The sequence below is a fragment of the Cataglyphis hispanica genome, chromosome 12 (assembly GCF_021464435.1).
Source record: "Cataglyphis hispanica isolate Lineage 1 chromosome 12, ULB_Chis1_1.0, whole genome shotgun sequence".
In the NCBI taxonomy this organism is placed as follows: Eukaryota; Metazoa; Arthropoda; class Insecta; order Hymenoptera; family Formicidae; genus Cataglyphis; species Cataglyphis hispanica.
In genome coordinates this window covers 611,545-623,997 of record NC_065965.1, presented here as the reverse complement: position 1 = coordinate 623,997, position 12,453 = coordinate 611,545, and the positions used below count along the sequence as shown (strand labels likewise).

General features: G+C 33.2%; 1 protein-coding gene and 1 long non-coding RNA gene across 2 annotated transcripts in view; one reads left to right on the top strand and one right to left on the bottom strand.

The window, feature by feature from the left end:
* The first annotated feature begins 395 nt into the window (after positions 1 to 395).
* LOC126853319 (uncharacterized) overlaps positions 396 to 12,453 on the top strand; it is a 75,537-nt gene continuing 63,479 nt past the window's right edge. Inside the window, exon 1 of the mRNA XM_050598929.1 lies at positions 396 to 611. The gene's annotated coding sequence lies outside the window, so the exon portion shown is untranslated. The remainder of the gene's footprint in view (positions 612 to 12,453) is intronic.
* The window catches only part of LOC126853352 (uncharacterized), a 29,182-nt gene continuing 21,526 nt past the window's right edge, over positions 4,798 to 12,453 (bottom strand). The window contains exon 3 of the long non-coding RNA XR_007687946.1: positions 4,798 to 5,152. This is a non-coding gene — a long non-coding RNA (uncharacterized LOC126853352). The remainder of the gene's footprint in view (positions 5,153 to 12,453) is intronic.

Genomic DNA, 12,453 nt, shown 5'->3' with positions numbered 1-12,453 from the left:
GTTTATATCTAAAAAACCTCTCTTAATTTTCAACAAAAAATCATCTCCTAAAATTTTTCGCACTTATTTACAGGATCACCCTATATTTAAATTTCATTATATGCAAATTGTTGCTTTTTATTTTAATTCTCGTTTTCCCAACTTCTCTTGTTTGCCGAAAGAAGTCGCTCAACCGACCAATTAAGACGCGAGCCTAATTGACGTCGGCAAAATTCGTCCATTGTAAAGCGGCCTTTACGGCCGGCCGACGCTCGTTTCCGCGCGACGTTGTTTGCACGCGTCCGCAGTCAGGATTTCCTCGCGATAAATTCGCGGGCATCACGAGTCTTGGACAACCGCCAAGCACCACCGGGCAAGCGTCGCGTCGTCATTGCGACCGCCGCAACTCTGGACCAGTTTCTTTATCCGGTACAGCGCTGGCGGATTTCGAAACGACCGGTTCTCCTTCCACGATTGGCTTTCGGGACGACCGAAATAAAGCCGGCTCGCGTGTTCGCGATATCCTCGCGGACTTTACGATCCTGCCTACGGCGCGGTTTGTAAAAGTGGCACAGCTATGCCCGAAAATGCACAACGCACAACTTAGACCGCAGACTCGGAATATATGTCATGTAAGTCACCGAAAAACACTCACTGTTATTCCAAATTTTTTTAATAACGTTATATAGGTGGATAATTAAAGGCTTGTTTTCATTTCTTCTTTTTTCTGATCAAATCATTACGTTGAAAAAAAAAATATATATCATTATAATTTTTAATCACTCGAGGAATTTGTATTATAAGTTTTTTAAAAACTCTATGAAATATTAATAAACAAAATATAACATTAAAATAAAAAAAAAAAAATAAAAAAATTAAATGAAATTAATTATGACATTATTCTTTTACTCTCTCGAGAATTCTATATTTCTGTAGAGAATTCACACGAAAGAAAGAGAGAAAGAGAGGGGATAAAACGAATGGATAAAACGGAATGAGAGGGAGAGAGAGAGAGAGAAAAGATATTTGTTGGGATGTGTGGAGAGGGTGTATATTGCGCAGGGGATTTCCTTTGTCTCCGGATTCCTCTCTCGGTGTGTCCCCGTACGTTCTTGGCGCTCGTCGGTCAGTCGTTAATCTTAACAAGCGGAGCGGCGGAGGCGGGGACTCCGTCACTTGCTGCGCACGCCATTATTCAACACTCCGGGACGGGGAGGGGAGGGGGGAAAAGAATAGAAAGGAGAAGGAGAGACCGTTTGCGCGCGGTGTGCCCCGTCATTATGCTCGCACGCGTGCACGCTGATCGGTAATTAGCGAATTAGCGCGCGTATATCTCTTAACGCGCCCGCTCGATTCTCGATATCAATGCTTCTTATTATCTCGGAATGTACATACACGTATATATACGAATGGATAAAACGGAATGAGAGTTTTTACGAGAGGGCGAGTCAAAATTCACGCTTTAAATTAGAAAGAAAAAAAAAAAAATTACTCAGGACTCTGAGCATAAATGAAACGTCAGTCCACTAACCGCAGAAATTCGGCGAAGTCGAAAGTTTTCGCCGAACAGGGGGGGGGGAATATCTTGCCGCGGATTTGGATCTCACGAACGGAAATGCCAAGAGTCACTATCGCCAGCATTCGGTAAGATACGACACGAGACGCGCGCCGGGCTTTTGTCACGATTAGTCACGCATCAAGACAGGGACGTATCTCGGGCAGGAAAAGGCGGTCGATGCGGATTTCGTGCAGGAGGACTGCTTGCCAACAGCAAGAGAGGAAAGGCGAATGATAAGGAGAAAGAGAGAGATAGAGAGAGAGAGAGAGAGGGGGGGGGAGGGGGAAACGACGATCGTGACGGGGATTGCCCCTTCTCTGTTGCGCGCGGCGAAACTTTGCTGCTTAATCCTTCATGAGCGTGGTTGGGAGAGAAACGATGTAACATAAGCTCCAGACATTATGAAAGTTAAACTGGAACAGCGCTCTTAATCATCTTCTGGCTCAAGAGTATATATATAACGCGCGCCTAGATGTAATTTTTCAATCTATAAATGTAGTTTTTAATAAAAAATATATTTGGTTTTTTAATGAATAAAATAAAATATATTATTATTATAAAAATTACAATGATATAACGTAATGATATAACAAAAAGAAAAAATAAAAATAACTCGCGACGCGAGCACTTCAATTGTCAAACTAATTAAATAAAACAATCTCTCTAAAGAGTTTTTAGAGAGAAATAATAATTTTCAATGTAATTATATGAGTAGAAAAAAAAGAAATGAAAACACAACTTTAATTGACATATGAATTAAATAAAATAATTTCTCTAAAGTATTTCTAAAGAAAAATAATATTTTTCAACGCAATAATATCAGCAGGAGAAAAAAGAAATGAAAACGAAACTTTAATTGTTATATTAATTAAATAAAATAATCTCTCTAGAGAATTTCTAGAGACAAATAATATTTTTCATCACAATGATATGAACTGAAAAAGAAGAAACAAAACTTTAATTGTCATACTATTTAAATAAAACAATTTTCCCAAAATATTTCTACGAGAAAAATGATATTTTTCAATGTAATAATATAAGCAGAAAAAAGAAGAAATGAAAACAAAACTTTAATTGTCATATTAATTAAATAAAACAATCTTTCTAAAAGATTTCTGGAAAGAAATGATATTTTTCAACGTAATGATATGAGCAGAAAAAATAAGAAATAAAAACGAAACTTTAATGGATATAGTATTAATAAAATAAAACAATCGCTCTAGAGGATTTCTAAAGAAATAATATTTTTCAACGTAATTATATGAGTAGAAAAAAAAATGAAAACACAACTTTAATTGTCATATGAATTAAATAAATAAAACAATTTCTCTAAAGTATTTCTAAAGAAAAATAACATTTTTCAATGCAATATATCAGCAGAAGAAAAAAGAAATGAAAACGAATCTTTAATTGTTATATTAATTAAATAAAATAATCTCTAGAGAATTTCTAGAGACAAATAATATTTTTCATCACAATGATATGAACTAAAAAAGAAGAAACAAAACTTTAATTGTCATATTATTTAAATAAAACAATTTTCCCAAAATATTTCTACGAGAGAAATGATATTTTTCAATGTAATAATATAAGCAGAAAAAAGAAGAAATGAAAACAAAACTTTAATTGTCATATTAATTAAATAAAACAATCTTTCTAAAAGATTTCTGGAAAGAAATGATATTTTTCAACGTAATGATATGAGCAGAAAAAAAAAGAAATAAAAACGAAACTTTAATGGATATAGTATTAATAAAATAAAACAATCGCTCTAGAGGATTTCTAAAGAAATAATATTTCTCAAGGGAAAAAAATATTTGTAAAAAAAAACAGAACAAATTCGGCGAAGATTTCGCTTTGGAGGCGCAAACGAGACGAGACTTTATTCGTGGCGTATGATGTGCCACGGTGTCGTATCTTCGCGTTGGCACGATTCGCGTGCTGTTTTCTTTGGAATTTGAGACGCGGGTGCGCTGTCGGTGCGTCAATGCGAGCGAAGGCGTCGCGACGCGACGCGAGACGCGAGCACGATTTACGCGACAAAGATCTCCCGATGCCGCAGGTGGTCAGCCAGAGCGAGGCGTACACGTGGCCGGTGCATGTGCACGTGTGTACGTGCATAACTCACGCGGGCTGCCAGATCGAATTAAACCCACGTATGCTCGATCCCCGAGTCGACGATAGCGGCTATTAGTCCGCGTTGTAATTTCGCTCCGCACCAGTGTGCGCCCGATCCACATCAAATGTAGCTTCTCGAAAAATTTATGCAAACGGAACTCGAATTAAATTCGAGAAAATACAAATTTTTATAAAAAAAAGTTTAAATTAGAAATTTACGCGTTCTAAAAAATTACACGATTTTCTTGAAAATAAATTCTTGACATTTTGTTTTAAATAAATAATTGAAAAATATTGATGTATACGGGACACATAAATATATAGATAATGTGATAAATGCGATCGCGTCACATACACATGCGTAACTAGCGTCGACCTCTTTTGCATCCGGCGTCGGCTTGACGGAGGCTGATATACTGGACGTCGCATCCTGCACGATGACGAATTCGGGCATCCCCCGATTTAATTTTAGCTCCATATCTCTATCGTCTGGCGGCGGATAGATTGCATTTTGGATGTATCATTAACGCGCGATTATAAATCACGATCTCCGCTCTATATTATATACAAAATCGGGCAGTTCATGCCAAGTGTTGCGAATTTGCCAGAAAGATTACCTTTAACTTAATATGATGAGACAGACTTTTCTAGCGTTATACATTGCATCTTGTTGAGACGGAGATGCAGCTTTTTGATCTGTCAACAAATCATGAGAGATCAAAGAGAACGTATATAAAATGATAAAAATACACAAAGCAGCACAGAAAACGAATATGAATTTCTAGAAGCTGATCAGCTGATCAGCTGTCACTTTTTTTAAGATTATTAAAATTTGACATTAAAATAGTTAAAACCATGTTTTAAGTAATAGATAAATATAAACAAATAAAAATTAATAAAAATTAATAAAAATAAAATAAATAAAAATAAAAATAAATAATAAATAAATAAAAATAAACTTTTTTGTAGAACAATAATAAATCAATTTCTTAGCACATCTATTTATAGGTATTAAATTATATATATAATGTTTTTTCGCTGAATTTTATTTTCATAGAAATTTTATTTCTCTTTCTTTTTCTTTTTTTTCTTTTGAAATCAAGAATTAATGCCATTATAAGAAGGATTAATCGAGCAAAGTCTTTTATTTGTTTGAGCATAATTCTTATCTACATATATATACATATATATGTATACAATGGATTTTGTAGAATAAATTCTAATCGCCGGTTATTCCCGCGATAATGAATTTTTTTTCGTTGGAAGCGTTTAAGCGCAGCTGGGAGTCGCATAAAAAGTTAATAATTGCACGGCTGTGCATCAAGTGGATTAAACGGGAGACTATTGTTGGCTCAGGTGGTCGTTGCTCTGCGTTCATCGGCTTTCTTTTTCTTGCCTCTCTTTGTGTTCAACTCTTGTAATTCTACGCCGTATTCTGTGCCTTTCTTCCTCTCGTAAAATTGCGCCTTTCTTCTCCGCCACGTACTTGCTTCATTTCTCATACAAAGGCAAAAGACAATTAAATCATCGGCCAAAGGGCACTTGATATATCGACATCGATTTAATTAGTAATGTGTCAAAGATATTAACATAAAAAAATATATATATATATATATATATATATATATATATTCATAATGAATAATGACATATATTTTTATAAATAATATAATATAAATAAACTGTCTTTTACGCGAAAAAAGTTTTTATTCCTTTAGAGAATTGCTCTGTGTCCTATTAATTGTAAGTTTAGTGCAAGTGGTTAAACGAAGTGTTTTAGCTCGGATTCTCGGCAGAGTATATTATAAAATGACGTTAAACTGATATCAAGCCAAGAGAGCGTATTAATTGCGCTCGAGACACACAGAATCACGTGCAATTAGAAGATACAGAGGCGACGTGTGTGTGTGTGTGTGTGTGTGTGTGCCAGGGCAGCGTCTCGTTCCGCGATTTTATCGTCGTCGACCGTCATCGAAGAGAATCTGTCAAGGATCCGCGTTTATGCCGCGGGATTACGCAAGCGAAAGGAGTACTCTTATTGCGGCGCGCAATATAAGAAGACTCTCCTCGAAATCTCCACTCGTCCAGCGGCCTTTATCGCCACTCCGATAATGGTTTTTTAATGACGACAACCTTCGGGCTGCTGCGCGCTCCCACGCCTACATACGCACGCAGTTACGCCATTTTTTTTTAGCCGCTTATAAAATAATAACGGTGCTCTCAAGGCCGAGAAGTATTTCACGTACACGCTGGCAAAGGCTTGACATCGGAACATTCTATATTCTTAACGAAGCACGTCCATTTATATCTTGCTCTTAAAATATGTATATATATTAATACAGAATATAACTAATAGAAGATATAATGATTATATTTTTTTTCTAAACAAAAATATTAATTGCACCGCGTTTAAAGATGTTTTGGCAATACAATGGTAGCAAAAATAGTTAAAAAAAAAACATATTTTTTATTGTTTGAAAAATCAAATAAATAAATTCGGATTATAAAAAGAATTAAAATATCACAAAATAATATGGTTTTTGATGTCTTCGTAGAAGAAAATAGTTATTAATATTTATAGTAATTATATAATAAATATAGTAATTAATATTTTTTTCTAATTTATGACAAAACTTTTGATCGCGAATAAAAATCAATTGCATGAAACAAGAAAAAAGAAAACGAATAATTTTTTCCAAAAAGAGAGAAAGAAGAAGATAATATTTTTCTACAATTTTTAATAAATAACTTTTAAACGTAAATTATTTAAATCATGTTTTGCATAAATATTTATTATAGTTTTCTGGTATAAAAATTTTTATATCGTTGACAATGTTTTTTTCTTGTCAAATTTGTTAAATAACTGTTATAATACGCGATTTTTCATAAGAATTAATAAACTTTCAACTTAAATAATTTTCAAACTCTTGAAAAAAAGAATTATTCTCAGATTTTGCACTGATACTTAGAAGAAATAATAAAACAATAATAATCTACGAAATTTTCATACTTTTCACACATACATCTTTAAAGACGTTTGATCATTCAGCTTTATCATGCGAATGATATTTGATGAAACATAAGAGAATAAGGCAACACCAACATTTAATATTGAATGCGATGCTAAGTGAGGACGAAAATACTGGTTAACGTAAAAATTTCTCGACCTCGGCACGATTCGCTATTTATTTGTCGTTTAATTTGTGTTCGTTGAGAAGCCGTTATTTGCCGTTTCTTTTTTTTTTTTTCCCCTTATTTATAGCCGCTGTTCGCGAATTACGGGAGACGCCTGGGCGCGGATCGATTAAATTAGCATCATTTGTAGGACGATCGATTGGCGCACAGATCAAACGGGTAGAGCGAATAATGCGAATTAACGGGCCCGTAACTCACGCGTGTGATGCGAAATCGTGGACGCATCGGGTATAAGTACACATGGTAAGGTCGCTTTCACGCGGCTACGTCAGGGCTTATCCCATTTGGATATCTGCCAATGCGCCGACGATCTAACTCCCGTCGGATGCGCCTAAAATAACGAATCGATCAAGCTTTAAGGCGCAACTTTCGACGTTGATCAGTCGACCAGCGGCAATAAACGAATTACGGAATTATTAATATATTTGAAGTAGATCGGATTTTCTTCTGAGAATAATATCGAGAATGCATTATTTATTATTTAGGATATGTAATTTTGCGATCTTCAACGTTCAATTTCCGGCAAGAGACTTGCGAATAAAATTTAATACATTTGTGTTATAAAATAATATATAAAAATATAAAAACAAATATTATTACATATAAAATAATATATAATATTATTAAAAATAATGTATATAAAATAAATAAATTTTAATAATGTAATAAATAATATATAATATAATAATATAATAATATAATAAATAATGAGATAAAATTGTCAAAATAATTTTTCTACATTCTAACTAGAAGATAAAAAAATTTATTACTTTAGAATAATAAATTTTTATCCATTACTTTATCGATCTATATATATTTTTATTAGAATTATTAGATTTGATTAATATTAAGCATTACACAATAGCAATACACAATAGCATTACATTACGCATAATATTTTTTTTAGTTATTTTTAATTATTATTTTAGTTATTTATGAAAAACTTTTCATTTCGAGTAATGAGACAAATGCTCGCGCAATTTTGAATAGGCAATAGATTGTTTTAGGCGTCCACAGAAAATGGGACGTTGACAGGGGATGTAAATGTTTATCGATCGATTGCCAATAAAAGCAGAGGCGCACACACACACACACACACACACACCGGTGGCACGCTTTCAGCGACTTCCGGTCATTATCTGAGGCGCGATGGGAATCGAGCTGGTTTCACCATCAGCGAAAATTGGAAGTTAATATACGTGACAGAAACAATAAATCTATTTCATTCGACAATCAAGATTAAATTATTTTGTTCGAGATTGTTCTTTGCTTTGTGTTTCTAAGTGCAAATTAAACTGGTGTTATTATTCAGTTTAAATAAAATTTCAATTTTTTCGCAAGTTCTTATACTCATCTTGTTTTATTTTATTTTATTTTATTTTTTTTTTTTTTTGAACTATTTAAAATTGAATTATTGTTGCCGTTACGCGAATGTCATGAGCGAAGAAAGAATGAGCTCGCGAAACGATATGATCAGTCGTCTCTCTCTCTCTCTCTCTCTCTCTCTCGTCATATATATTTCTTCTGTCAGAGAAGTCTACAAACGACACGCGTCGCGCGTTTTATTTCGTGACGCGTGATTCACTTGGCGGCGCCAAGCGACGCTCGTTGCTCGTTGTCGCTCCTTTTAGTCACTTTTCCTCTTTTCTCCTCTGTCGTCGCATTTCTTTTGCCACTAAGAAATTATAAACTGTTCGTGACTGTTGACACCGGCAACACGGTTTCCAGCAATCGTGTCGCAAGATTATGCGATGATAATTAATTTAAATAATGTTATGCGAAATTATACCGTCTATTTGCTCCGAATGCGTATTACATTATATGTATAACTACCTATTCAATCTTTTGACAAGAGCACGTGAATAATTCATTAACGATATCGGCTATTAAAATATGTTAATGTTAAATAACTTTAGATAATACTTTATATGTGTGTGATATTGTTTCATTGTTCTTCCTTCAGACGAAACAACTTTGACAGATGTCTGTGTGCGCTCTTTGTTCGCTTTTTCTCGGAAAGAAATTCAAATTTACTTTTTTAGACTTCGCGTTCGTATAATCCAGCCGTCAGTGAAAGCTGGCTTGCACTTCTTACACGATATTAACTGCAGCTTGAAGCAGTGAAAGACAAATAGACACCCTTACAATCTAGCAGCTTATCTAGCAATTACCTTTAATTTGTCTCTTTGATCTTTTGTGTGTCTTTAAAGATTCTTCCCTTGAAAAGTTCTGTCCAACACCATTATCATCAAGAAATAATATAATAGACAAAATTCCACAAGGGATTTAACGCGCCGACATAACCGGTTAATTAGGGCTAATTTGAAAAACTCATTAATTAAGGAGTCGTTTTTAATTATCTGTATTAGAAAAGATAATATTCCTAACAGGAATCTTTTTACAAATTAAAAAATTGCGGATATACTTTTTCCGACAAAATCAGTATTATGAGCGAAAAACAAAAATTATTATTTAACTCTTTGAGATATCTTGCTATAAAAATAAAAGATCAATAACAGAAGTTTAAAGAACTCTGTATAATATGGATGTGGCATTTAAATTGAGACGTTTAAAATTAACAAAACAAAACAAAATGAAAAGAAATGTTTCAGGCAAAAGTTGTTAGTTAGGTTAGGTTAGGTTTCAAAAAGAACGTGTTTTTTCTTTCAAAAAGGACGTGTGGTGATGTTATTGGTTTGACCTTCGGGTGGATTGTCAAAGTGAAAATCAAGCATTCTTTGTTTTTAAAGGGACCCTAATCTTTTAGACATCTATCGTTTACAGCCCTTCTCATGAAGAATTCAATGATCACACACTCAAGGTCATTCAAGGTCAAATAACTCAAGCAGAATTTATAAATATTTCTGTCTTCTGAAAATTTTTTCTCAATCAATAAAATAAAGAACGTGATGGAATCTAACATATTATTTAATAATGTAAACTGAATCGCTATCGCAAAGATAAATATTTAATTAAAAAATAACAAATAATAATTTAACAAAATTTATAGATTGCGCATCCTTTACTTGCTCATCATCAACCGATCCTGGTCTTCTCTTTTTCTTTTATTTGTCTTTTGTTACTCCGTGATACTCACACGATATTCACTTGCAAAAACATGGTTAATTACAATCGCACTATTCAGATCAGAATGTGATGATCGCACGGTACTTCGCACACAACACTGACGTTAATCTTGCAATAAAAATAAAATATATAGTTTAATAATGAGTCAGAAGTCAGAAGAGTTTTGTATCTGCATTGCAAAATCGTACACGACTCGCACGGTATTTTATGTCGCAATGGAAGAATGCGAAATTAGCGTGTATGTAGGGACTAATCGTTTAGCATTTCTCTCTTATTGTTAGTATATATCGCGATCGTGCTTTGAGAGATAATACAATGACATACGGTACGTCTCTTTCCGCTCGAGTCTTCGCGCGTGAATAATTTGTAAATAATAGAACGCTATTTAAGCCATAAAAATTCAGGACGATTACTAAAATATTTTGAGCGTCAATAAATTTACATGATGTTTTTATTTTTTGCCATAGCATGCCATTCTTAAGAATGTTCTGGATGTACAGTAGTAGCAAAAAATTGTCAAAATTGAAAAGAAAACATGTTTCTTACGTTTATACTGTTTGAAAAATTAAAAAGATAAATTTGGGTTATGAAAAAAATTAAAGTATCGCAAAATAATATGGATTTTGACGTCTTCGTAAAAGAAAATAGTTGTAATTAATATTTTTCCAAATTTATGGCAAAAACTTTTGATCGTGAATATCCTCTGAAATCAACTGCAAGAAAAACGAGTAATTTGCAGAAAGAGAAAAAGAGACAGATAATATTTTTCTACAATTTTTAATAAATAACTTTTAAACGAATTAGTGGATCTAAATCAAGTTTTGCACAAATATTTATTAGAATTTCCTTAATGTATGAGAAAATTTTTATTTCATTGGTAATATTTTTTCTTTATCAAATTTGTCAATAAGTGCTACAATAGACGATTTTCCATAAGAATCCAATAGTAACTTTAAATTTAAATAACTTCCAAACCGTTAAGAGAATTGTGCTTAGTTTTTGCACAAATATTCAGAAGAAATAGTAGAATCTATGAAATTTTAATGCTTTTGTTAATATTTCGATATATGTCACATACATCCTTAACATACATGGTCGTCTTATATTCGAGAATCGCGATTATTTTCTACGATTATTGCAATTAGCAATTTGTGTATTGATAAGATAACTATTTGGATCGTTTGTTTGAAATAGGAATTTATAAAGAAAGCTAGTTTTACGAGGTGAAATTTTAACGGTTCCCAGGAAGAAGAATTTATTGTATGATGGATAACAATATACAATATAATATATCTTTCTTAATGTATGAATATTGATAAGATAACAATAACCTTTTTGTCTCGCTGGTCATCGATCCTTGTCCTTTTTTTTCTTCGTGATGCCTTTTGTGTAATGGGGCGTACTCACACTACGCTGCGCTGACAACTGACATATCGTCAAGTAAACGTCGCTATTTCTTACACGCTATTCCAAATTGAAAGGGGGAGGGGGGGAAGCTATTTGTCGCTATTTTTGCTTATAATTGTAAAAAAGCGTAGGCTTATTAATATATTAACGAACTTTGGAATGTGAATAAAAACGTCAAATGCAGTGCACGCAAAGATAATGGGACGATAGAAGACAGTAATTATAAATTGTTTTTTGACATTTCGGATGTGCAACGGATAATGATTTCTTTAATGCTTGATTTCTCGAGCATTAAAGTTTTCATTGCTTTATATAAAAATTTACCATTAATCTTTGTTTCGAAAGCATATAATAATACACAGCTCTAAAATTAATTATCTTATTATCTTAAAGTCAAATGATAAAAATAATGAAAAGTCATTAAAGATAGATAAACCATTTACTAATAATTAATTAAAAATTTGAAGAAAATATAGAATATTCTGCACGAGTTTTTTTTACAGCGTGTCAAATATTTCATAGTGATAAGAAAGTTATTTATCTAGACGGCATTTTTGCAACATATAGCGTATTATTGTTGGCATGCAATCGTCTTGTCATTCGCGTGGCGGGGCTCAATTGGGCTGGAAGCATTCCGTATGTCATCGTATTTTCTCAAAGTACGATTTACATCGTAGTTTGTTAAAGAAGCGTTTCTTTGCGAAATTCATTCCAGCAAAATCTGCCATGTGAACAATCGATAAATTTGATATTTATGAATATTGCGACTCGGGTATATTTCTCTTTAATTTTAATTTGTTCATTTATTTATTTATGATATTATATAACGCGAAATGGAAAATAATCTTGCTTTAAAATGAATCAATATACTAACAATAAACTGTTAACAACAGACATAGTTTTTAAATCCGTGTGAGTTTTGATTCACCGAGCAGATCCTGTCTCTAGCTTTGTGATTTGCGCTTTGCTCATTGCAAGATAATAAACCACATGTCGTACATTAATTTCAAGAGTGTCATGCAAAGTACCGCGTGATTATATTCTGTTCATTGCGGACGATCGTAATTAACCGCATTTCGCGAGTGAGCGTATGAGTGAGTGTCATAAAA